This window comes from Pseudorca crassidens, chromosome 2 (genome assembly GCF_039906515.1).
Source record: "Pseudorca crassidens isolate mPseCra1 chromosome 2, mPseCra1.hap1, whole genome shotgun sequence".
NCBI classification, from domain to species: domain Eukaryota; kingdom Metazoa; phylum Chordata; class Mammalia; order Artiodactyla; family Delphinidae; genus Pseudorca; species Pseudorca crassidens.
In genome coordinates, this window is record NC_090297.1 from 49,782,112 (window position 1) to 49,806,462 (window position 24,351).

The 24,351-nt window shown below is 45.0% G+C and overlaps 1 long non-coding RNA gene across 1 annotated transcript; it reads left to right on the forward strand.

Annotated features, from left to right (window-relative positions):
• Positions 1-4,615: 4,615 nt before the first annotated feature.
• LOC137218791 (uncharacterized) lies at positions 4,616-23,776 on the forward strand. Its single transcript, XR_010940852.1, has 3 exons — positions 4,616-5,277; positions 22,038-22,424; positions 23,004-23,776. It is a non-coding gene; the product is annotated as an uncharacterized lncRNA (long non-coding RNA).
• The last annotated feature ends 575 nt before the right edge of the window (positions 23,777-24,351 follow it).

Sequence of the window (24,351 nt, forward strand, 5' to 3'; positions counted from 1 at the left end):
TCACGAGCTGTGTGTCCTTAGGCAAGTGACAGAATTTCTCTGAGGCTCGCTTTCTTCAGAAAACTAATTTAGGTTTTCACAATTGGGAGTTTATTCCTTCTAAAAACCTGATGAGCTGTGAGGGGACCCAGCTGGGTCTTCTGGGCCTCCAGGGACACAGGACCAGTGCTGAAGAGCAAGGTGGCTGCTAAAACTTAAACTCTCCCATCATGATTCACAGTTTAGTTTAAATGTGGTCAGTTTTAAGTCATTACCAAGAATAGCGTATATGTTTGGAGCTGGAAAATTCTGCTCTTCTTTCACAGAATTTCAGAGTAAATAGGCCCGTACAAGCCATCTTGTCTAACAAGCCCCTCATGGTATAAAGATTAAGGTCCAGGAAAGGTAAACTCTGGATTGAGACCTCATGAGGGCTTGAACCAAAACACCAGCATTCTTTCCAGTAGGTCTTGCCTTTTGAAGTATTCCCTCATCTTCATACAGGAATAGTAACTAACTCTTATCATTTTTCTGAGGATAATAAGAATTAAGGCCTATGCAAATGTTTTGTGCACGAAAACAGCATGCATCTGACAAGAGTTATCATTCATCATAGACAGAGTCATACCAGTGATGCCAAGGCGGCAACGTGTGATGGGCCCATGGGGAGGTCTTGCTTGAAAACATAATTGTGCTTCCATTTGTTTTCAGTCAGTATATTGACATTGCTTAGAAATTGTAATCAACATTGAAGGTAGGGGATATCTGATTTTGGTTCTCAAAATGGGTGCCTGAATGTTGAGAGAGACTGTTTGTCCGGACCCTCAAACTCACATCCATCCAGAAATCTGCAGATGAATGCCTCACTGTGGGTGGTGGAATCTGCTCTAATACCAGCTGATTTTTGCCAGACAGGAATGGAAATTTGCCCCCTTTATCATGCTGATGACTACTTTTTATATTTAGGTGCAAGGACGGGCTCCAGATTTTCTTTAAACCTTGGTTGAACCCTTCCAAAACACACCCGCGAGCCTGATACAGGCTGTGGGACACCAGTGAACATACTCTATTCGTCCAGGTGTTAACTTTGGTGGCTTCTGTTCCCCTGCTTAGCACAATACAGGCGTCTTCTTCTTTAAGTCCACTAGACACCAGGACCATGTTGCCATTACTTACCCCTGAGGCTAGGGTTGTAGGCCGAGTGTGTCAGGGTATGGAAAGTGCATAGGCTCTAGGCAGGTGGCCCAAGATTGGGTCTCAGCTCTGCCATTTCCCAGCTGAACAAGGGACATAATCACTCCAATCAAGCCTCAGTTTCCTCATTTGTAAACATAAAATACCCACCACCCTGGGTTGTGGAAAGGAGTAAATGAGCTGGCAGGTATGAAAGGCTTAGCCCATAAAAGATGCTCAAATATGGCAGCTCCGTTCTCTTTTTATGAACCTTAGCTTATGTTCAAAGTTCAGTGCAGGCTTCAGCCCTTCCAGAAAGGTTTTCATGACCTCTCCTGACCACAGGATGCCTTCCACTTATAATTTCCAGCTGCCCTTTATAATTGACATTTAGTGGACAATCCTTGGCATTCCCAGTTAACTTTTCATATGTACGTGATGCTTTGCCTCAATTAGGTCATCAACTCCCCAAAGCACCTTCTTTTTCCCTTCTCATGAGGTTAATTCCTTGCATTTTAGTTTCCACCAGGCACTGACTTGTGTCAAGCTTTCTCACAACAACTGCATATGAGAGAGAGCATCATGGACTGGATATCCCAATGGGGCAACTGGCACACAAAGTTGGATAACTAGAAAGACCTAGGTAAATGTACAATGTTCATGGTCACCTAGGAGACTAGGCAAGAGAGTGTCGATGATCAAACTTAACCTCACTTCCACTCCCAGAGAAATAATGCAAAGGGCAATTTCCAGGGAGAAAGCAGGTGTGGTAGGCTGAAAAATGTCCTCCAAAGATATCAGGTCCTAATCTCTGGAAGCTGTGACTGTTACCTTACATGGAAAAAGATGTAATTAAGTTAAGCATCTTGAGTTGGAAAATTATCTTGGCCCAGACGGGCTCTCAATGCAATCACAAGCGTCCTGATAAGAGAGAGGCACAGGGAGATTCACCATTGGCAGAAAAGAAGAGAAAGAAGGTCATGTGTGGCTGGAAACAGAGAACAAGGCCTGACTGTGACAGAAGAGAAGAAGGAGTGTGTTGGAAGAAGAGGGAACCAGAATCAGAGAGAGAAGATGGTGTGCTGCTGGCTGTGAAGATGAAGGAAGAGGCCACAGGCCAAGGAATACAAGGAATGCAGCTGTAGATGCTGGAAAAGGCAAGGAAGTGGATTCTCCCCTGGAGCCTCCGGTGGGAGCATGGCCCTGCCAGCACCTTGATTTCAGCCCAGTGATACTGATTTCCAACTTCTGGTCTCCAGAACTGTAAGTGAATCAATGTGTGTTGTTTTAAGCCACTGAGTTTGTAGTCATTTGTTATAGCAGCCCTAGGAAACGAATTAGAGCAAGCAAGGGAAAGAAGTAGCAGAAAAGAAACAAGGATGGGGTGTGGAACTCATGCGAGGTGCTTGAAATAGCCCTCCAGAAAATACCAGAGGACCAGAGTGCTCGTCCCAGCCATTTCATCATCTGGCTATTTCAGCTTGGGCAAATCACTCAACCTCTTCGAGCCAGGATTTCCTTATGTGGAAAATAAGATAATAACCTACCTGTCATGTGGAGAAGCTCATAAAGGCCAGCTGCTATTATCTTAATGTTAAAGAATGACAAAATATCATGGCCAGCTGGCAGAGGTGGGGTCCCATCATGCTTCCATGGAACACGAGGGCCGGGCTGAAGCAACCTGCTCATGAAATTGAATAGGAGCCCTTTTTTACTCATTTCACAGGGAGGGAAAGGAGACGAGAGGGATAGTTTTATTAATTTTATGTTTTGTTCTCATACTTTCCTTTAGGCCTTTGACCTTGCCCATAACCAGAAATCAGTTAGGATGGCATCTTAGTGCAAAATTATACATTTAGTCATTTTAAGTTTAAAAAAAGTAAAACAGGGCTTCCCTGGTGGCGCAGTGGTTGAGAGTCTGCCCGCCGATGCAGGGGACATGGGTTCGTGCCCCGGTCCGGGAAGATCCCACATGCCACAGAGCGGCTGGGCCCATGAGCCATGGTCGCTGAGCCTGCATGTCCGGAGCCTGTGCTCCGCAACGGGAGAGGCCACGACAGTGAGAGGCCCGCGTACGGCAAAAAAAATAATAAATTAAAAAAAATAAAATAAAAAAGTAAAACAACATTTTGCCTCTAGGTGATATTCTGCAGAAACAACCAAGACCCTGAGACTCTGCATCAGAATCAGTCTTTGAACCGCTGCTAGAAACTAGCTGACCCCCAGAGGTCATTCTGCCACTTGCTGGTTAGGTGACCTTAGGGAAGCTCCTCACCTTCTCTCTGACTCAGTTACCTCATCTGTAAAATGGGGATGCCCCCTTCCTCGAAGGGTACTTTTGTGGGGTGGTTGAAATAATATATGTAAAGTGGGTATAGAAAGTGCTCAGAAACTGGCAGCTTCTTAGCAAGGTTATTATTTGTTATTATTGTTGCCCAGCTAATTAACTATAGTAAAATTTCATCCCCTATATTCTTTAACCAGTTAGCTGCAGCTCCCACAAGAACCGTGTGATATTGGAGCAGTAGAGCTTAGTGGATAAGAGACATGAAGTTAGAGACTAACCTAAGTTTGCACCCTATTCACACCACTGGCTGTGTGGTATCAGGCCAATCATGGGAACTTTCCGAGCCTGCATTTTCTCATCTGTAATATGCACCATCTTGGTATTTATCTCTCAGAATTGTGAAGAGAATTATTCAAAATGATACGTTTAAAGGGCTTAGCCTAGCTGGCACATAGTAGGCCCTTAGTCAATATTCAGCAGAGTAAATTCCCTTGCTTTCATTTTCATTTAAAAATAGAGGGGGAGGGCTTCCCTGGTGGCACAGTGGTTGGGAGTCCGCCTGCTGATGCAGGGGAAACGGGTTCGTGCCCCGGTCTGGGAGGATCCCATGTGCCGCGGAGCGGCTGGGCCCATGAGCCGTGGCCGCTGAGCCTGCGCGTCCGGAGCCTGTGCTCCGCAACGAGAGAGGCCACAACAGTGAGAGGCCCGCGTACCACACAAAAAAAAAATATATATATATATAGAGAGAGAGAGAGAGAGAGGGGGGAAAGAAGTCTGAAGGTCCAAGGCAACAAAAGTTATTGGGCCATTAACCAAAGGTGAAAACTGCAGCTTCATGCCTGGCATTTGTGCCACTTAAAAAGGTAGAGTTATTTCTAGGAGACTGACTTAACAGGAAATAGGACCTCTCTCTTCCAGAAACCTGAGGTACTGGCCTGGAGAAAAATCCCTGAGCCAGAGGCTGTTCACTGGTGACCTTTCACAGGCAAATTTACCCAAAGCCGGGAGGGGAGAGGCCTGGGCCCACCCCTTCCCAAGTGCACAGCTGTGGGATTTTCCTCCTGGCCTTCCTGGGCCTACCCTGCTGTGCCTGACTGGGCTCCTTGTGGCTTCTGTCACCCCTGAAACTGTTGTGGAAAGTTCAGCTTGAGAAGAAGACGGAACTGGGCTGTTTTGATTTTTTTTTTTTTTTCCCCTTCTGTTTGAAAGTCGAACAAACCCACGACTTGATTTCAGAAAGTTTAACCCAAACCAAATGCTCTTCTAATGTGGGGAGGGACCACGCTGTGGAGAACCCGGGCATTTTGACTTCGTGAAGACAGTGACAGTGGGCAGAGCCAGATCTCTCCAGAAATCAGATGTTACAGGTTCACAGGCCACCAGGGACCGCTGGAATGTTGCTTAGTTTTGGACTCCGGATTTATAGTCCAACCCCTCCTTCCTCACCCCCTGGAACTTGATTTATTGTTGTGCAGATCCAGTGGCTCTCCTCCAACTTTATTTCTTTCTTCAGAAGTAAACAAGAATCTTACCGCTCCATAACCTCCCCGAAGTTTGTTTGTTCTTTCCTCCGTACAGTGTGGGGCATGTTTGTTCCCTGGGAAAGTCTCTTCTCTAATTATTTTCACATTGCAACAGTTTCTGCTGCTTCTTCTTTCTCTGAGGTTTATAAAAATGCTGATGGTGGATTTGCTTCAGGCGAAATTGTGCTGTAAACATTTTCTCCTAGGCAATTGGGAGCCTCAGTGACTGGAAGCCATGTTGCCTTTTCTTATAAAGTGCCCAAAGGAAATGTGGAAATCTTAAAGTGCTTCTTTGGATGGCTGGAGGAAAAATAGGTACGTTGGTAAGATGGGGAAATTCTGCTGATCTTGTACAAGGGGACTTCTTTGACAGCTCTGTGCGCAAGACTCAGCTAAAAGTCACAGATGTAGAAAACAAACTTATGGTTACCAAGGCGGAAAGGCGGGGGCGGGATAAATTGGGAGATTGGAATTGTCATATACACACTACTATATATAAAATAGATAACTAATAAGGACCTACTGCATAGCACAGGGAACTACACTCAATACTCTGTAATGACCTATATGGGAAAAGAATCTAAAAAGGAGTGGATATATATATATGTATAACTGATTCACTTTGCTGTACACCTGAAACTAACACAACATTGTAAATCAACTATGAAAGTTAAAAAAAAAAAAAGACTCAGCTGAGAAAAAGTCTTCCTCAAAAGTTGAGTTTTCATTTAAGTTGAGATCTTTCTGCCTCCAAGCACAGATGGAAAGTTGGTGCATTTTAAGGATAAGAATTTAGGAAATCAAAGGCTGATATTCCTAGCAAAATTTTGGATTATGGAATAGGTAATGGCTTGTTCTCACCAAGAAGTGTAAATCTAATCTTGATGTTTGCATGTCTAGTTTGAAAACTGAAAAATCTGTCTAACAATAGCAATCGTTGGTTCCGGGTGAAATTGAGGCTCAAAAGGATGGTGGGTTGTTTGTTCCTCTCATCCTTGTATGGTCCTAAGGGTCTTGCTTGTTTCAGTACAACCTCTCCCTACATCTATCCCCCAATAGCATTACCACCTATATCTCTAGAATTTCAGATCCACACGTCCAGTGGGCCATTGTTTGAGGTTCGAGGTCTGTCCCTATCGTCTCTCCTAGTATCTGATAGGAACCTCTTTTACATGCAGCTGTCCAGTTTTCCCAGCACCACTTATTGAAGAGAATTTTCTCCATTTATACCCTTGCCTCCTTTGCATAGATTAGGTAACCATAGGTGCTTGGGTTTATCTCTGGACTTTCTATCCTGTTCCATTATTCTATATTTCTGTTTTTGTGCCAGTACCATACTGTTTTGATGACTATAGTTTTCTAGTATAGTCTGAAGTCAGGGAGCCTGATTCCTCCAGCTCCGTTTTTCTTTCTCAAGATTGCTTTGGCTATTCGGGGTCTTTTATGTCTCCATACAAACTGTAAAATTTTTTGTCCTAATTTTGTGAAAACTGCCATTGGTAATTTGATAGGGATTGCACTGAATCTGTAGATTGCTTTGGGTAGTATAGTCATTTTCACAATATTGATTCTTCCAATCCAAGAACATGGTATATCTCTCCATCTGTTTGTGTCATCTTTGATTTCTTTCATCAGTGTCTTATAGTTTTCTGAGTACAGGTCTTTTGCCTCCTTAGGTAGGTTTATTCCTAGGTATTTTATTCTTTTTGATGAAGTGGTAAATTGGATTGTTTCCTTAATTTCTCTTTCTGATCTTTCATTGTTAGTGTATAGGAATGCATGAGATTTTTGTGTACTAATTTTGTATCCTGGGGCTTCCTTGGTGGTGCAGTGGTTAAGAATCCACCTGCCAATGCAGGGGACACGGGTTCAATCTCTGGTCCGGGAACATCCCACAGGCTGTGGAGCAACTAAGCCCATGTGCCACAGCTACTGAGACTGCACTCTAGAGTCCATGAGCCACAACTACTGAGCCCGCGTGCCACTACTACTGAAGCCCACACACCTAGAGCCCATGATCTGCAACAAGAGAAGCCACCACAATGAGAAGCCCGTGCACTATAACAAAGAGTAGCCCCACTTGCCGCACCTAGAGAAAGTCTGCATTCAGCAATGAAGACCCAACGCAGCCAAAAATAAAATAAAAAATAAATTTATAAAAAACAAGATTTTGTATCCTGCAACTTTACCAAATTCATTGATGAGTTCTAGTACTTTTCTGGTAGTATCTTTAGGATTTTCTATGTATAGTATCATGTTATCTGCAAACAGTGATAGTTTTACTTCTTCTTTTCTAATTTGGATTCCTTTTATTTCTTTTTCTTCTCTGATTGCCAGGGCTACGGCTGTCTAAAATGGATTTTGTGTCCTTACCTTCAGTCTACACTCTCCTCACATCTCCCACCTCAGTGAGGGATACCATCATAAGCTAAGGCCCCTTGTGGGAAGCCTGGAGGCATCTGAACTCTCTCTCTCCTATCTGATCTGGCCTTAGTCCTGTCCACTCTAGCTGCCCAGTGGCTCTTGAATTGGCTTGCCTTCATCTTTTCTCACAGCCATTACCTTATTCAGACTTTCATTGCCTCTCACCTAGACCACTATTATAGTCTCCTTGTTGATCTCTGCCATGATCTGAATGTTTGTGTCCTCCACACCATTCCCCAAATCATATATTGAAATCCAAATGCCCGGTATGATGGTGTTAGGAGGTAGGGCCTTTGCGGGGGTGGGTGATTAGGTCATGAGGATGGAACCCTCATGAATGGGATTAGTGCCTTCACAAAAGAGGCTCCAGAGAGCTTCCTTGTCCCTTTCTCCATGTAAGGACACAACGAGAAGTCTATAGTCTGAAACCCAGAAGAGAGCCTTCACCAGAACCTGACCATGTTGGCACCTTGATCTTGGACTTCTAGACTCTAGAAGCATGAGAAATAAATTTCTCTTGTTTTTAAGCTACCCAGTCTGTGATATTTTGTTTTAGCAACCTGAATGAACTAAGACAGTCTAACCCACAAATCTCACTTCCTTGCCCTCATTAAAAGAATTGCCTCCCAAGCTATGAGAGTGTTCTGACCACAGGATCAGATCATAGACATCACCTATGTCCCTCTCACCCCACTGTCCACACAGGCTAGTCCAGGCCCTGAAGCATGGCTGGTTCCAGCCCTCTCTCCAGGCTTGTTCTGCTGTTCAATGCCCACATCCACCCACCCATCCACATGGCTGGCTTGTCCTCCCAGTATACACCACGCTCTTCCATACTTCATGCTGCTCTCTGACTTGGAGTACTCTTCTGTCCCTTGTCTAACTGTCAAAAGTCCATTAATCCTTGAAGGCCCGATTCATACATTAGCTCCTCTGTGAAATTTTTCCAGATACCCCGAAGAATGTCTGTTGCTCCTTCTCAAGTGTTTCCAAAGCAGTCTGTACACAGTTTTACACTGTATTTTTGCCTTAGCCTATTCCCACCTATACTCCCCATCCCCCATCCCCTGCCCTTACAAGGACTATGAGTCCCTGGAGGGCAGGATGTAAGTCCTTCCTACCTTTATATCCCTTCTATTTAGGACAGAGTCTGGCCTATGGGAGGGACGAGGGATGGGTGTGGAAAGATTTTATGGACTGAATTGTACCCCCATCCCCATGACCCAAATTTATATGCTAAAGGCCTAACCTCCAATGTGATAGTATTTGGAGACAGAGCCACTGGGAGGTAATTAAGTTAGATGAGGTCACGAGGATGGGACCCTCCTGATGGGATTAGTGTGCTTATAGGTAGAGACACCAGAGAGCTTGCTTGCTCTCATTTTTCTCACCATGTGAGGGTCCAGTGAGAGGGTGGCTGGCTGTCTGCAAACCAGGAAGAAAGCCCTCACTGGGGAACCTTGATATTAGACTTCGAGCCATCAGAACTGTGAGAAATAAATTCCTGTTGTTTAAGTCTATGGTATTCTGCATGGCAGCCTGAGATGACCATGGAGTTGTTATTAAGTCCATTTCAGCACAGACCCCCTGCCCCGGGATGTACTTGTGGTGATGAAGGTGAAAACATGGCTTCCAGCATTGCTTGGAAGACCCTGGACAAAGCTTTGATCCAGGTCTGGGGGAGACCAAGACTCTGAATTGAACAGGGCAGAGGCTGCTGCCATAGGCTTCACACGGTATCCCCTTCAGGGTTCTCCCTTCAGAATAAGGGGGAAATCATCTTGGATCCCATCTAAGTTCAGGTACCATGCCCAGTCTAGAACCTCTTCCTGCTATATGCCATTACCATCTTGGTCCCTCCCGCCCCACCTTTCAAGCCTGAATTTGCCACACCCCTAACAACAGGAGGAATTGAACTGGGGCCACCCTGGCTCAAGGTCCTTCTCCCCCAGCTCTGATATTGCCCTGACTTGGCTTCTTTCACACATGAGGAAATCCCAGCATGCCTCAAGGATGATACTGCTTTTGACTGATGGTACATGTTTTATCCAGGAATAGGGCAGCAAAGAGGCTATGAGGCTGAGGGCAGTGTCTCCTCTGCTAAGACTTGAATGAGGCAGGAAAGATTCTAGGATCTGAGAGGTCAAAACTACAGAGTTTAATTCAATTCACTTTTCAGAGAACCTACTATGTGCCAGGGATTGGAGTTAGGTGATGGGGGTACAAAGATGAGTTAAATAGCATCCTTGTCTTAGAAGACAGCATCTCTTGACTCTGTGTGGGAGGTTCCCTTCTGGGACCTGCCTAATCCCAGCCTCAGCCTGAGGACCAGGAAGTCTCTTGAGCTCAAAGTCAGGCTGCACATACAGGATGGGTAGAGCTGGGCTGGGGCTAGGGAAGTGAGAGAGCTGAAGGTTAGTTCCAGGAACGTCTGAGTCTTGCAATCATCTGGGGCCCTTACTTTCAAAGCGCCTCAGTTCCCTTATCTATAAAGGAGGGACCTGCATCCTTGCTTCTTCACACTACAGGATTGTAGGCACCTGCAATGTGGTCAAGCCTAGGGATGCAAACATGCACCCAGTACAGTGTCTACTATAGGTGCTCAAAAAATATGGGTTGAATAAATGAGAACAAATGAGTGGTTTCTGTTCTCAGCCTTAGAGGGAAAGGCCATTCGCTTATAGAGTGCTTGCTGTATTTTGCCTATGTCACAACATAGCATATGCTACCACAGATAACAGGACAAGATAGCATAAGTTGAGGCTCCATGTGGAGCAAATGGCTTGCTTTCCTTCTCCACTGGAGGGACAGCAGTTTCTGTTCAGGGATGCTGGGAAAGGCTCCATGGAGGAGGGGAGCTCAGAGCAGCCCTATGGTAAGGTTGGATCATACGCTCTTGAACCCTCCCCCCAAGGCTCCTTGGAGTACAGCAGAGTCTCCAGGGAGGGTCTCCTTGCATCTCAGCCTCCTTCTTCTTGAGCATGGCAGGGAGATGCACAGGGATTGTGCATCATGGAGACAAGACCCTTTTTTGGGGTCCTCTGCAAATGGAGAAGAGGTCTTTGTGGTAGGGAGACTCTTTGGCCCTGTCTCTACTTCTGTGTTTCTAGATATTTGTATTTCTAGATATTTTGTCTTCCTCTCTTCCTCCCTCTGGGTCTTGGTGTGCCTCTGACTGTCTTTTATTTTTGCTCTCATGATGTCTTTTCTTCCTGCCCACTCCCACTCTGGTTGAAGGTGTTTCTCTTTTTCTCTCTTCTCTTCTTTTTGAAATGAAACGACTTTGGAACTGACTGCGGTTACTTTTAACCTGGAAGTTCTTTGATCACAGGCTCCTTGAGGTCAGGAACCCACGTCTGTCTGTTCACTGCAATGTACCTGACATCTAGCATAGAGACTACACTCAGTGGGGACACCCAAATATTGTTGATTGAATACGTGGAGAAGATACGTTTGCTTGGGAAGGCTGAGCAGGGTCAGAATAGGGCCTGGAAACTCTGAGCAGGGAAGCTATAGCTTGGGTCTGGCTTCAGTCTAAGCTTTAAGGGAAAGGGCAGAAAAACATCCCTTGAGAGTTTTGATTTCCAGCCCAGATTCCTATGTGAAAAATCTGACAGATTCTGAGTAGAAACATCTCTTGAGAATAAAGAGGCTGTGTCTAAAAACACATTCCCTGGGTTTTATCTCTTAGGAACATGAAGACCTGGGAAGCAGAAAGTTCTAAGGAATCCTGATGCTCTAGGAGCACTTAATGCAGAGTCCCTATCCTCAAGGACCTGACAGTCACCTCATAAAGATCTTAATTGCAGTAGCGGTCCCCATTCTTGTCCTGTCTCGGGATGGCTGTATGAACCTGCACAAGGTGCCCACTCATTGGCCCTGTCCGATCTATAAAGTGAAGGGTACGGGCCAGATCCCTAAGGGCTCTGCCAGGATCTGCTGTTCTCGGATTTGCGGTAAGGGTTGGGCTGGCGATTTTATCAGGCTTCCTTATCAGAAGCTGTTACTCTCTCAGGAAAGATGGGAAGCAATAATTTGATTGATCCGCCCATTGCTGGCAGCACTGAATGTGCCTCTGAGCTGTATGCTGACTCATCCAGGCCTTTCTAGAGGGGCTGCTTGGCTCAGGTATGATGCTACCTTCACTGTGAACGTGGTAACCAGCACATGTGAGCATAGAGCACAGAAATCCAGGTCTCTAAACACAAGTATACGTATGGAGGATAAACTAAATGTTTCACAACTTGAATTGTCAGGAAAATAGTACTTGGTTGCCTGGTTCATCTTTATATTTCCCCCTTTGGGTGGTCCTCCTACCTTCCAACACATACATACTGACCGCAGCTAATGAGGTCAGGCAGTGTGTGCCCCCTGAACCACACACAAACACATCCACCCACGTGAACACCGAGCATACATACACACGTCACACACACAGACACAAGCCTTAGACACATAGAGAGAGTCTATATGCTCTACACACAAACAAACCTACCTGCATAGTGAGATATTCTACTTTTGCCCTTGGACTAGCATTTGGGGATACACAGTGTGGCTGGCAGAATAATGGCTTCTCAAAGATGCCCATGACCTCATCCCTAGAACCTGTGAGTATGTTATGTTACATGGCAAAGGAAACTGAGATTGCAGACGGAATTAAGTTGCTAATCAGCTGACTTTAAGATAGGAACATTAGACGGGACTATCCAGGTAGGCCCAATATAATCACAAGGGTCTTTAAAAGATAGAAGAGGAGGCAAAAGAGTCAGTGTCAGAGTGACACAATGTGAGAAAGACTCCACCAGCCACTGATGGCTTTGAAGATGGAGGAAGGTACCATCAGCCAAGGGATGCAGGTAGCCTCCAGTTGGAAAAGGCAAGGACACAGGTCCTGCCCTAGAGCCTCTGGAAAGGAACACAGACTCCACAGAACTTGATTTTAGCCCAGTGAGGTGTGCGTTGGACTTTTGACTCTAGAACTCATATGATCATTAATTTGGGTGCTTTAAGCCACTGAGTGTGTGGTAATTTGTTACAGCAACAATAGGAAACTAATACCCACACAGGCAGAGTCCTACCACCATGGAAGCCACGGTCTAGTAGAGGAGACAGAACAAAGGTTCTAGAATGCAGAATAAAAAGACTATAATAGGATCAGCTCAGCCTGCTGAGAAAACACCCAGGAGAGCCCCCCAACCCAGACTTGAGAACGAAGGGAAGGTTTTCTCGTAGAAACTCCATGAGGGAGGGACCAACGCTGACCAATGTCAGCAACACCTACCACTGTACCTGCATGTACTGTGTCCAATAAATATGTGTTGGAGGGAGGAAAGAGAGAGGGAGAGAAGGAGGAAAGATGAAAGAAAAGACAAAGCTAGGGCTTGATAGATAAATAGGGTTTAAGATGGGTGAATACAAAGCATGGGAAAGTGTTTCAGGCAGAAGGGACAACAAGGACCTGAGGGTTATTTAGAGGACTAAATAAAATTTAGTTTGGCTGGGACACAGTGCCCCACAGGGAATGGGGAAAGATGAGTCAGGGCAAGGTACAGACCATAAGGGGCCTTATCAGCTATAATTAGACATTTGGCCTGTATCCTATATGCAATTGGCATTCTCTCTCTCTCTCTCTCTCTCTCTCTCTCTCTCTTTTTCTGGGGGGAGTTTCTCTCTCTCTCTCTCTCTCCCTTTTCTCTTGGTTTCTTTTTTTTTTTTTTTTTTGCGGTACGCGGGTCTCTCACTGTTGTGGCCTCTCCCGTTGCAGAGCACAGGCTCCGGACGCACAGGCTCAGCAGCCATGGCTCACGGGCCCAGCCGCTCCACGGCATGCGGGATCTTCCCGGACCGGGGCATGAACCCATGTCCCCTGCATCGGCAGGCAGACTCTCAACCACTGCGCCACCAGGGAAGCCCCTCTTGGTTTCTGTTTTAATATCTCTTAAATGGAATGTGTATATTCAGTCTCACTTAAGTCAAATAAAGCTTATGGAAACATCTCATTCTTGTCTTGCAGCTTATATTTCAGTCACTCCCTCCATTTTTGCAATGCTTTACTACCTAAATCATCTATTTTCATTTTGTGTAAGATGGGCTGGTCTATTAGACGAAGAACACTGGATCTGTAATCATGGTCATCTGGGTTCAAGTCCACACTCCTCTATTTACAAGTCAGTAGCTCTGTATTCTCTAGTTTCTCAGTCTGTAAAATGGGATCAGGATAGTGCTTACCTCATGGGCTTTCTGTGAAGATCAAATGAGTTAGTCCATGAGAGAGGTTTCAAAGCGCTAGGTGTACATCATGTAGTCGATGGCAGCCATCTGCCAAAATCATCGCTCGTGGTATAGTTATTCTCAACCAGCCATAACCACTGTGCTGGTAAGTGTCCATGTCCTCCAGGTCCCTCTCACCGTTCTGCACCCCAAGAGGCTGACCTCCATGGACCACGTCAGTGAGCTCCCTGGCCCTCTAATTTATTTATTTATTGGCTGTGTTGGGTCTTGGTTGCGGCACGCGGGCTGTCTCTAGTTACGGCGAGCAGGGGCTACTCCTCGTTGTGGTGCGCGGGCTTCTCATTTTGGTGGCTTCTCTTGCTGTGGAGCACGGGCTCTAGGCACGGGGGCTTCAGTAGTTGTCGCTCAGAGGTTCTAGAGCACAGGCTCAGTAGTTGTGGTGCATGGGTTTAGTTGCTCCATGGCATGTGGGATCTTCCCGGACCAGGGCTGGATCCCATGTCCCCTGCATTGGCAGGCGGATTCTTAACCACTGCGCCACCGGGGAAGTTCCCCTGGCCTTTTAGTTTCCAGTTGACTCCAGCCTATGGGAGGCATCAGCAGGAGGTCCGGAGAGTAGATTGGGGTATTTGTTCTCCTTGGTTCCTTCCTTTCAGGGTTTCTGGGGCTCAGCTGATTTCCTTTATCAAAGATGGCCTCTTCTCTGGAGGCCCTCTCCCTACAACTACCCATTTCTGGTTCCAGGAACTTCTCCCTCTTCTTGTCCTTTAAGACCCGGTGATGGTAATGGCTTTCCCACCTTTGCAGGCCCCAAGGTTTCCTTCATACCATCTCCTATTGGTTTCCTTTGTGCCTAAGTAATGGTCCTTTCATTAAATATCCCCCAAATGACCCCGTTTGAGCATGCCTTCCATTCCTGCTGGAACGCTGACCAAGACAACTTTCTTTCAGGTATTGGGCCTGCTGGCTTAAGAGGCCAATAAGACCTCATCCTGTTAAGGAAGCCCTTGTCCCCCTGGTCAGCTGTGGAACCTTCAATGAGGTGACCACATTGTCACAAGACCACTTCTTTTTCATTCTGCAAGAAGCTTTGGAGGTATCAAGGAAATTTTTAATCTTAACGGACATGATGACCATACTCCGTGCCAGAAAATGAAACCAAAACCAAGTGGCCCAGGGACAATACTGGGTTGCTGTGGGTTTCCAGCAGCCAAGGGGCCATGAGTCAGAGTGACTGGTGTGAGGCCAAGAGGGGAAGTAGGTCAGTGGATCTAGGGACCACTGTAGTCACCCTGCTGCCCTGAGCCAACTCTGACCACGCTCCAGGGCTGTGTGGTCCCTTCATCCGTATGCTTCTCCAGCCCCATCCTTGAGCAGGCTCTCTCCTGCCGGCAACACCACTGAAATGGAATTTGCAAGTGGACTTCTCCTGCTATAGCCCTGATGTGACACTAAAGAACTTGAAGTTCAGCTGTGTCTATACTTACCCCCATTCACGTGTGCAGCCCCAGCATCAGAACAGCCCTCCCCCATCCCATATGGTGGTTCCTTTCTTGTTCAAACCAGGTCTTTCTTTTTCAGACTGAGAGCTTGTTGTGGTCAGAGAATGAGTCTTTATATCCTTGGTACCCAGCTCAGAGCTTGCCTTTTAGAGAGTCCTGAGTCTAGCAGGAGAGTTAGAAATATAGGCTTTGGCAGCAAGGATATGAATCTTGGTTCCCTTAGCCTTTTATCCATCACTTCTCACATTACCCTGTTAGTATCTTCTGATTCTAGTCTCGATACCACTAACTTTAGGTAAGATATTTCATGTTCCTGAGCTGTATTTTCCTCATGCATAAAAATGGAGAAAAAATTACCCTCCTTATAGGGTTGTTATGGTAATTAGATGAGATTAGCATATTCAAAGACCGTAGCATATTAGCAAACACAGAAACTATTATTGTTATTACACCGCTGAATAAAACTTTCTGAAATTAGAAACCCACTTGCCTACTTCTCTATAATTTCAAAATAGACAAGGACACAGAGAAACATCAGAAGATCTGATCAAAGCAGATGAAGCACCACGTTTCCATTAATGTATCCACCTGTGTCCATGGAGCAGCAGTTTCCTGTAGCATGAGAGGCCTGGGTTTTGAGAAGGGCTTTGGATCTCAGATTTGTCAATTACAAGTTGCTGACAGGAGGCATGTCACTCCACATCCATCGCCTCAGTTTCCACATCTCCCAAACTGGTATCCATTCAAGGTTATTTTCTCACTGGATGATAATTGAGCACCTACTATGTGTCAGACACTACTCTAGGCTGTAAATATAGCCACAAACAGGACAGGATAACCCTTGCCCTCATGGGGCTTACATTTTAGTTGGGGAAGGGGCAACTAGTTGGTGGGGGGAGACAGATAATAAGTAAATGAATCCATAAGCTAATTTCAGGTGTTGATAAGTGTTATGGGGAGAATGAAAGAGGATACTGGAATATAGAATAACCCTGTAGGGGGATCGTGTTGGGTTCCTTGACTAAGGTGGTCAGGGTGAGACTCTCAGAGTAGGTGACTTTGGAGCTTAAATAAGAATGGAGAGAAAAAGCCAACCATGAAAGGATCTGGGTAGGGGGTAAGTATTCCAGGCAAATGGACAACCAGTGCAAAAGTCAGAGGTTGAACAAGTTTGTATATTTAAGTCATTAAAAATAGACCGGTGTGGCTGGAGCACAGTGAAGGAGACAAGGTCAGAAGGTAATGAGGATTAAATGAGATGGTGTGACTGAACTGTCCAGAACAATGACACTGGGGGTGTGTTTGATGAGTGCTGTCTTTCCCTCAACAACATCTATACCTTGAGGACCTACTGTGCATCAGTGTAAGATGCAAAATTCAGTAAACAATATTGCTATCTCTAAGGAGCTCATGGTCTAATAGGAGAGGAAAGATATCCACTTTAAAAATAAACAAATCAAAATGAGGCAAATGATGAGACCTGAAAACCAGTGATAGTACCTGGGTGATGATATAAATATAGAATAGATACAGATATGGATGTGGGTGTGGATGTGGATATAGATGCGGATGTGAATGTGGATGTAGATATTCGATATGCTTGTGGATGGTGGGTGTGGAGGTGGATTTGTATATTACATATATATATATAATAGAATGAATGAATAAGTGATTGAACATGTGAATACATATAAAGGAGGCAGAGAGTCCTGGGTGGATGGCTGAGGAGAAGGCTTCCTACAAAAGGCAGAGGTGGTGATGCAGAAGACATGTCCACCACTGGAAGACACCAGCTGGGCTGGCACAGAGCATTCCTGTAAGGAAGTAATAGCTGGGAAGTAGGTAGAAGACCGATGGTGAAGAATTTTTGATTTGCCCTGTGGACCTGTCACATTATTTATACTTGTAATATATAATATATAATGTAATAGACATTTGTGTAGCACATGAATGGACAAAGCGTGTCTACAGCAGGCCCGAGTTTCTATGAGCATATTCTATTTCTCCAATTTCCCCATGCAAAAGCAGAAACACAGAAAATGACTTCCTCCTGCCCTTTCTCCATGACCATTTTGAAGTCAGTTATTATGTCTTAAATTCAACAATCAGTGAAACATAAAATGGCTCATTTCAGGCTCTGATGGGGGAAAGAGGATGGAAGAACCAGTGGTGATTTTTAAAAATATCATACATTTGTGTATTTCTTTATAAGAAGTATTCTTAATGTTAAAATCTGAGTATGAAACAAAAATCAGGAAGGTTCAAAAAATAAAATTATTATAAATGTCAAAATTGGGGTGGCCCAGGAACACATATCTGCAGACCATAAGGACCCCCATGATTTCTACTACCCATTTGATTCTGTGCAGCTTCGTGGTCAGAACCAATCACAGATTTAGACTACAGAACTCCCCACACAAATGTTCTTCTCATGGAACTGTGTTTTGGCAAAGGAAGCTCTGGGAAAAGCTAATATATGCCCTTGAATATAGTCAGTATGATTTAAACTGAAGACTTGTTAAAGCAGGGATTGCCAGTTGTTCACTAGAACTGTGGAACTGCAGAAAAGATTTTAATAATATACTACAGAACATGCAGTTTTGAGCAATATAACTTGTCATTGAGATTTTTTAGGTTGAATTAGTTGCAAATTATTTCACTAAAATTACCATAAAAAACGGAGCCATTGTAAGGGCTATGGGCTATGAGACAATTATATTTTTGTAGTCATCAGCCCAAAACAGAGTTTTAGAAGTGTAGTTATTAAGCTGTCCTTGCTGCTAATAATTAGATAAAAGATCACTTGCCCGTTAAAGTAATAACTTCAGCCAAAGAGAAGATCCTTTCCCCCAGTCTCTATGGGAATGTGGCATGGGGCATGTTTGTGAATTAGCATCCAGCTATGATAGGCAGGATCCAGCGTTGGCCTTTGTAGCTCAGGGGTCAACATGAAAAGGATCTCAAAAAATACTGGGTGACAGTGATGCCAAGAGAAGGTTGCAGCTCTTTTAAAAAAGGACAGAGTTGAAATAGCAGAATCTTGTTTTGTTTTGTTTGTTTAGAGAATGTAATAATTTGGAAGAGTTTTTAAAATCAGGGAGTGAGTTCATTTTGCTTTCCCTGGCTGCGATCAAATTGGTTTGCCTTTGAGGCAGGTGAAAGCTAAGCGCTTGGTCCGGGTATAGGTCTTGAGCAGCCCTGTGTCTCTCAGTTTGACAAAGACTCTCCTTCCCACCCCCGCCGTGAAATCATTGCAGAAGCAGTGGTCTTCTAGTGTTTGGCACTCAGACCAGGATTTCAACCTGCTCTAGGACACATTTCCTGCACATTTACCTAAAGGGCCCCAAACCCAAATGTCTTGTTTCCCTCGAGAGCCTCTAGACCTAAGCTGCTACATGTTGGAAGCCCAGGGCCTGTGGAGTGGAACAATATGACCCCTTTCTCCTCATAAATTTTGGAAGGTTCAAAAAAAGCAGGTGGAAATCACAACTGAATTTGAAACCCCAGAGGAAGCCAGAGAAAATCAACTTAACAACAAGAAAGCTTATTATAGAAAAACCTGGAGAAAAACTTCAGCTGTGGTATCTCCAAGCAATTATCAACTCCCTGGCTGATTTCAAAGTCCCCTCAGGATCTCGTGTAGATTGAATCCTCATGATCTTGCCTCATGTGAGGACCAGTGGGCTGTTCTTGCGCCGTAGGTCTGTGGTTGTGGGTAAATATATGGATATCCTAGCAACTTGCGAAAGCCACAGTACCCTAACCAGGGCTTGCTTGTGCTTTTTGTTAGCAGGAGAGTAGGTTTGAGGTGGGAGCCTGGGGATATTTTGAGCCAAGCAAAGAGGTATCTTGGTAAACATATGAATTCTCTAATTTCTGGTCATTCTTGGCTGCCCCTTGCAAGTTGGGGTCATCTTCCCCTTCAGCCTTCCCATGTCTTCCCGAAATTTGAAGTTTGCTCTTCTTTTAAAAATGTACAAACCAATATCATTCATTCACCAAACTTTCACTGCTTTGGGGTGCCTCGTTCCAGGCACTGTGCATGGTTATGAAAATGGAGGTGTTCAAGACATGGCTTCTACCCCCAAGAAGCACACTGTCTAGTCAAGAAGAAATACCGCAACAGCCATACCAGACCTGCTGCTTCCCACCTTCGTGTCCTTGCACTCGACCTTTCCTCTGCCTGGACAGAACGCCCTTGTCTCCCTTTCTCCTCTAGGGGAGGCCTCCTCCATCCCTCCCCACAGCCAGGTTGTCCACGCCTCTGGGATGCTCTGTACTTTGGTCTCACATCTGTTTCACATTTTTCACCTACTCTGTGATGATCTGAGATCCTGTTTATTACTTCTTCCAGACATATTCCTACCTGGACTGTTTCCTGGCACATGGTAGACACATGGTCATTATTGGTGAAATGAGTGAGTGAAGGAATTCCCAGGAAAGATGTAGCACTCTGAAGCTTCTCTGCCTCAGCTTAAATGCTGACTCCAATGCTTACCGATTGGGCAAATGAGACTGAGTTATTTTGCTTCCCCATACTCACTGTTTCTATCTGTAAAATGGGAATAAGACCTGCTTCACAGGGTTGTTGTGGGGATGAGAAAATCCTTGATACGTGCTTAGCAAAATGATTGGCTCCATGCATCGTAGCCATTAGGAGAGTCATCACTAGCACACGTCTACGGGTTGCCCACTAGGTGCCCTACAATAAGGAATGGTATCTGCCGTCAGTGAACTCCCAGCCTTACTGGGGAGACAGATGCAGTAACAGAAATGAACAGGCTGTTTTACCAGGAAGTGGGATTAGGAACACGGGGGTAGGCACCTAACGCAGACTGGGGCGGAGGGGCTAGATCAGTGAGGAAGGATTCACAGAAGTGATGCTGGGGGATCATGAGATCCAAAAACAAAAACAAATTCAGAATCTTGAAGGCCTATCCCCAAATCCTGCCTTAAATATTTCCAACACACTTCAGCATCTCCCTTTTTCTAGCTGTACTGTTGACTTCCATGAGCATACTGCTTGACAATTCACCAAGGGCTTCCACACACCATATAATGGTTTTATTCAATTCTCCCAACTTCCCTGTGAGGCAGATAAAGCAGGCAAAATAAAATTCAGTTTACAGGTGAGGGAATTGAGGCTCAGAAAAACCACACAGCTTCTGTGTGATATCAGCTAGATGCGGCCCCCATTAAGTCTGACGCCTTCCCATTCCCATAGTCTGTACGCCCCATGAACAAACCGGGAGCCCACCGCCTCTGCACCTTTGCCGTACTATTTCCTCCACCCGAAATGCCCTCCCCGTCCTCTTTGTTTGTCCGAATCTTTCTCTTCTCTGACGTCGCTACTCTAACCCTAACTCCCCTGGGGAGTCTTTCCCTGTCCACACAGCCGGCAGGAGTCTCTTGAACTCCAAGAAGATTCACTGTCTAGGCTGTAATAGGACATTGACATCCTCTGGCAGAAGCTTTTGGTCTTTTTCATGTGCCCATGTCTGCCTTCCCTACCTGGCTGTGAGCCTCTGGAGGGAGAGTACTTTGTTAATCTCTGTCATTGACATATAGTAGATGTTTAGTAAATGCCTGTTGATTAAGTGAATGGCATCAAGGTTGTTAGCCAAGTTTCCTTTTAGGCTGATGGGAACATACTTGCAGGAGAAGTAGAAGAGCTTTTACTAGGCAATGAGGTCCTGAAGGTGGAAGCGAGATGGAACATCAATGAGCACAGAGTCTGACAGCAAGCACATGGATAATAACCATACAGATTGGAAAGTTCCAAACAGAGTAAGATACAATGGGAGTAAGGTGTAATGGGAGAACCCAGGTGGTAGATGGAGGGGATGGAAGCACCAACGAAGGGAAGGGGCAGTGGTGAGATCTGAAGAAGGCCATGGAGCATGAGAAGGAACTGACCAGGAAAACAAGGGGTGGCAAGGCAGAGTGTAGACAGGGGCTCCCAGGTCTACAGAAGGAATAAAAACCAAACACAACCCAGAGTCATGAAAAGACATGAAATGGATCTGAAGATCATATGGGATATTGTTTAAGTGCTATCCTGAAGTCCACATAGATTCTGCCTCCTCGATGGATGGATGGATGGAAGATACGAACATCCACTCAGAATAAAGAGGAAACATAAGTCAAAGATAAACTCTTGACTCTGAATACTAGAATTGTTGGTATTGATAACTATGTGTTGACAAAAGCAATGTAAATTTATTCTTTAATAATCAGGAACCAAAGGTTAGCGATTTTAAAAATTACTCTTAATCCCCCCATCCATATATAACCACTGTTAATATACTGGTGTAGGTCTTTCCAGTCTTTCTTTTATGTCTCTCTTATCCATCTGTCCATCTAACTATATACCTACTTTCCTCCATATCTACCTATGGTCCTTCTATTTATTCATCCGTCAATCCATCTAGTCTTTACTAAAACAAAAATACGCTCATCCGGCACTTTACATTTTGTAACCTAATTTTCTAACCAATTTATTATAAGAATCCAGTTATGTCTACCTATTTTTAACTCAGATTCTAGTAGGTGCATAATATTTCTGTGGAAAGTACCAGAGTTGATACTACAATTCCCTATGTGTTTTTGCCATTATCAAAGATACTTCAATGAACGTGGGTACTCTTTTAACACCTTCATTGGAGTATAATTGCTTTACAATGGTGTGTTAGTTTCTGCTGTATAACAAAGTGAATCAGCTATACATATACTTGTATCCCCACTTCTTCTCCCTCTTGGTCCAAAGTTCCAGCACAGAGGCTTTCTTTAAAGCTAATGGGGTTCTGGCTTGATTGAGCAAAGCTTGGACTTGATACAGGGACAGGTTCAATCCTCTGACAAAAATCAGCTGCCTCCTGGAGTGACACCCCTTCATCTCCTCTGGATTTGTCTCTGCAGCCGCCAGGCAGGGTGGAGGGACCTCTGCCGCAGCACAGGTACATTAATGCAGCCATCGGCAATCGCAGGCCGTCTCCAGCTGATACGGTTTGATGGTACCAGCCCTTCTGGCATCTTCACAGCACTGGTGATTCAGAGCTGTCAATTAACACAGCTGCAAGAAAATGTCAATGATGGATTTATGGTGTGTGGCAGTGACTTCATGACCCATAGATGGAAAAGCAGATGCCTTTGAAATAAGACTAGTCAATTTGGCAAGAGGAGGAGAGAGAGACCTACCTTATATAGTAAAACAGCACCCATTCTGCTACTTCCTTGAAGTTCAAGAATTCAATGGCTCCATGCAACTTCCAGGAAAAATACCAAACTTCTTAGTCAAGCAAAGAGGTAAGTGATGTGGTAGAAAGAGGATGGGCTTGAAAGCCAGAAGTCATAGATTCTAGCTCAGTTCTGCTCCCCACTAGCTGTGTGACCTGGGCAACTGGCTCTCCTCTTGGGTTTAGCTTTCTCCATATATAAATGGTCATACATAGAAGATGTCTGAGTGAGTAAATGAGTCAGTACAAAGTCATGCATCATTTGAAAATCACTTACTGACGGAATCTGATGTGCAGGGGGTACACAGTTGAGCTAGATAAACCAACCCCTGACTTTGGAACTTGTATTCTCAGGGGGTGTGTACTCGGGGGTCAGAACATAAAATAATTAAATAGACTGTCAGATAGTGATTAAGTGCTCTGTTGAAGACAAAGCAGAGGGATGGTAGAGACTAGCTGGGTTGGGTTGGGTTGGGTGGTCTGATGATGGTGACTGGGTAGGTAAGGTTGGAATGAGAAGATAGAGAAAGCCACAGGTGAAGCTGGGGAGAAACAATCCAGCCTGAAGGAACCACTAAGGCATATATGTGAGTTCGGTGTTCCATTAATTAAACACATATTTACTGTGTATCCCTCTGCTCTACTACAGGAATGGGAGCATGAACAGGAAACCCACAGGCTCTGCCCTCACTGCACTTGAAGTGGAAGAAAAGGACTATTTATTAAACAGATGATTGTGACACAGACTGATGGATGAGCACCAGGAAGATGAGCCGGAACTTGGGGACTTCTGGGAAAATATGACAAGAGACTCTAACCTAGCCTGGGAAATCTGGGAAGGCTTCCTTGAGGAGGTGCCCCTGAAGCTGAGTTCAGATCAAGCAACGTCAAAGCAAAACAAAACAAGCCAGCATGGAATTTGAATTTGAATTTGAACCGACCATTGGTCTACCTGCCCATGCCCACTCTTTGGCCACATTGGGATTCTGCTGGACCCAAAGTGATGTTGCAGAAAGTCTTTATTCATTTGGAAGAAGCCCAGGACATCGCAGGAAAAATACATGAGATTCATTAAAGCATCAATAAAACATTCACACTGTCACATTATCACTTATTGCAGGGGTTCTCAAACTTGGGCTCACATCAGAATCCCCCTAGTGGACTTGGTTAAAGAGAGTGCTGGCCCTGTACCCACCCTGGTTTCTGACTCAGTATGCTCGTGTGGAGTCTGAGAATTTGCATGTCTAATGAGTTCCCAGGTGATGGAGCTGCTGCTGGTCTGAGGACCATACTTCGAGAATAACTGACTTCGAAGGGGTGCTTGAGTCTCTGGGTAGGACTTTTAGGGCCATGGGAGTGTTTTCTAAAACTTCCTCAAAGCTGATGAAGGAGAAAAGAATGAGCAGAGCTGGGTACAGGAGCTCCCAGGCCGGGACATCTGGGGCCCTACCAGAAGGATCCTCTCCAGCCTGGTTTCCCCTTCAGACTTCTTGTAGCCAGTGGATTCCAAACAACAATACTTACCCTTGCTTTGGCATTTGTGTTCTAACATATAAATGCACTTAGAATTTTTCTTCTTTTCTGAGAGAAAGGTAGCAGGGCTTTACCAAACCAAATACACATACTCGAACACACATTTCAGCTTGGCCTCTTGGATAGTTTACCCTCAGTTCTTTTTCTCTCTCCCAAAGTCCATATTAATTCTCTGCTGGGTCAGCTCCCAAAGATGTTGCTGTCATAGCCTCTGGGCTCTGGACAATGTCCAGACAAACCTACTGGGCAGCGTGTGAGGGGAATAGAGCAGAGCAAGTCCCGGCTTTGCAGACACTTCACCCTGGTTCTGAATTCCTGACCAACCACGTAGCAAGGACCCTTCATGGGAGCTGCCCAACCTCTCTAAGCCTTTGTAGAATGGTTGGGGAGGGGGCATATCTCCACAGGATTGTTGGGATCTTGGCCAGAGATGATGGATGTTAAGCCTGGGGGCATAGGAGGCG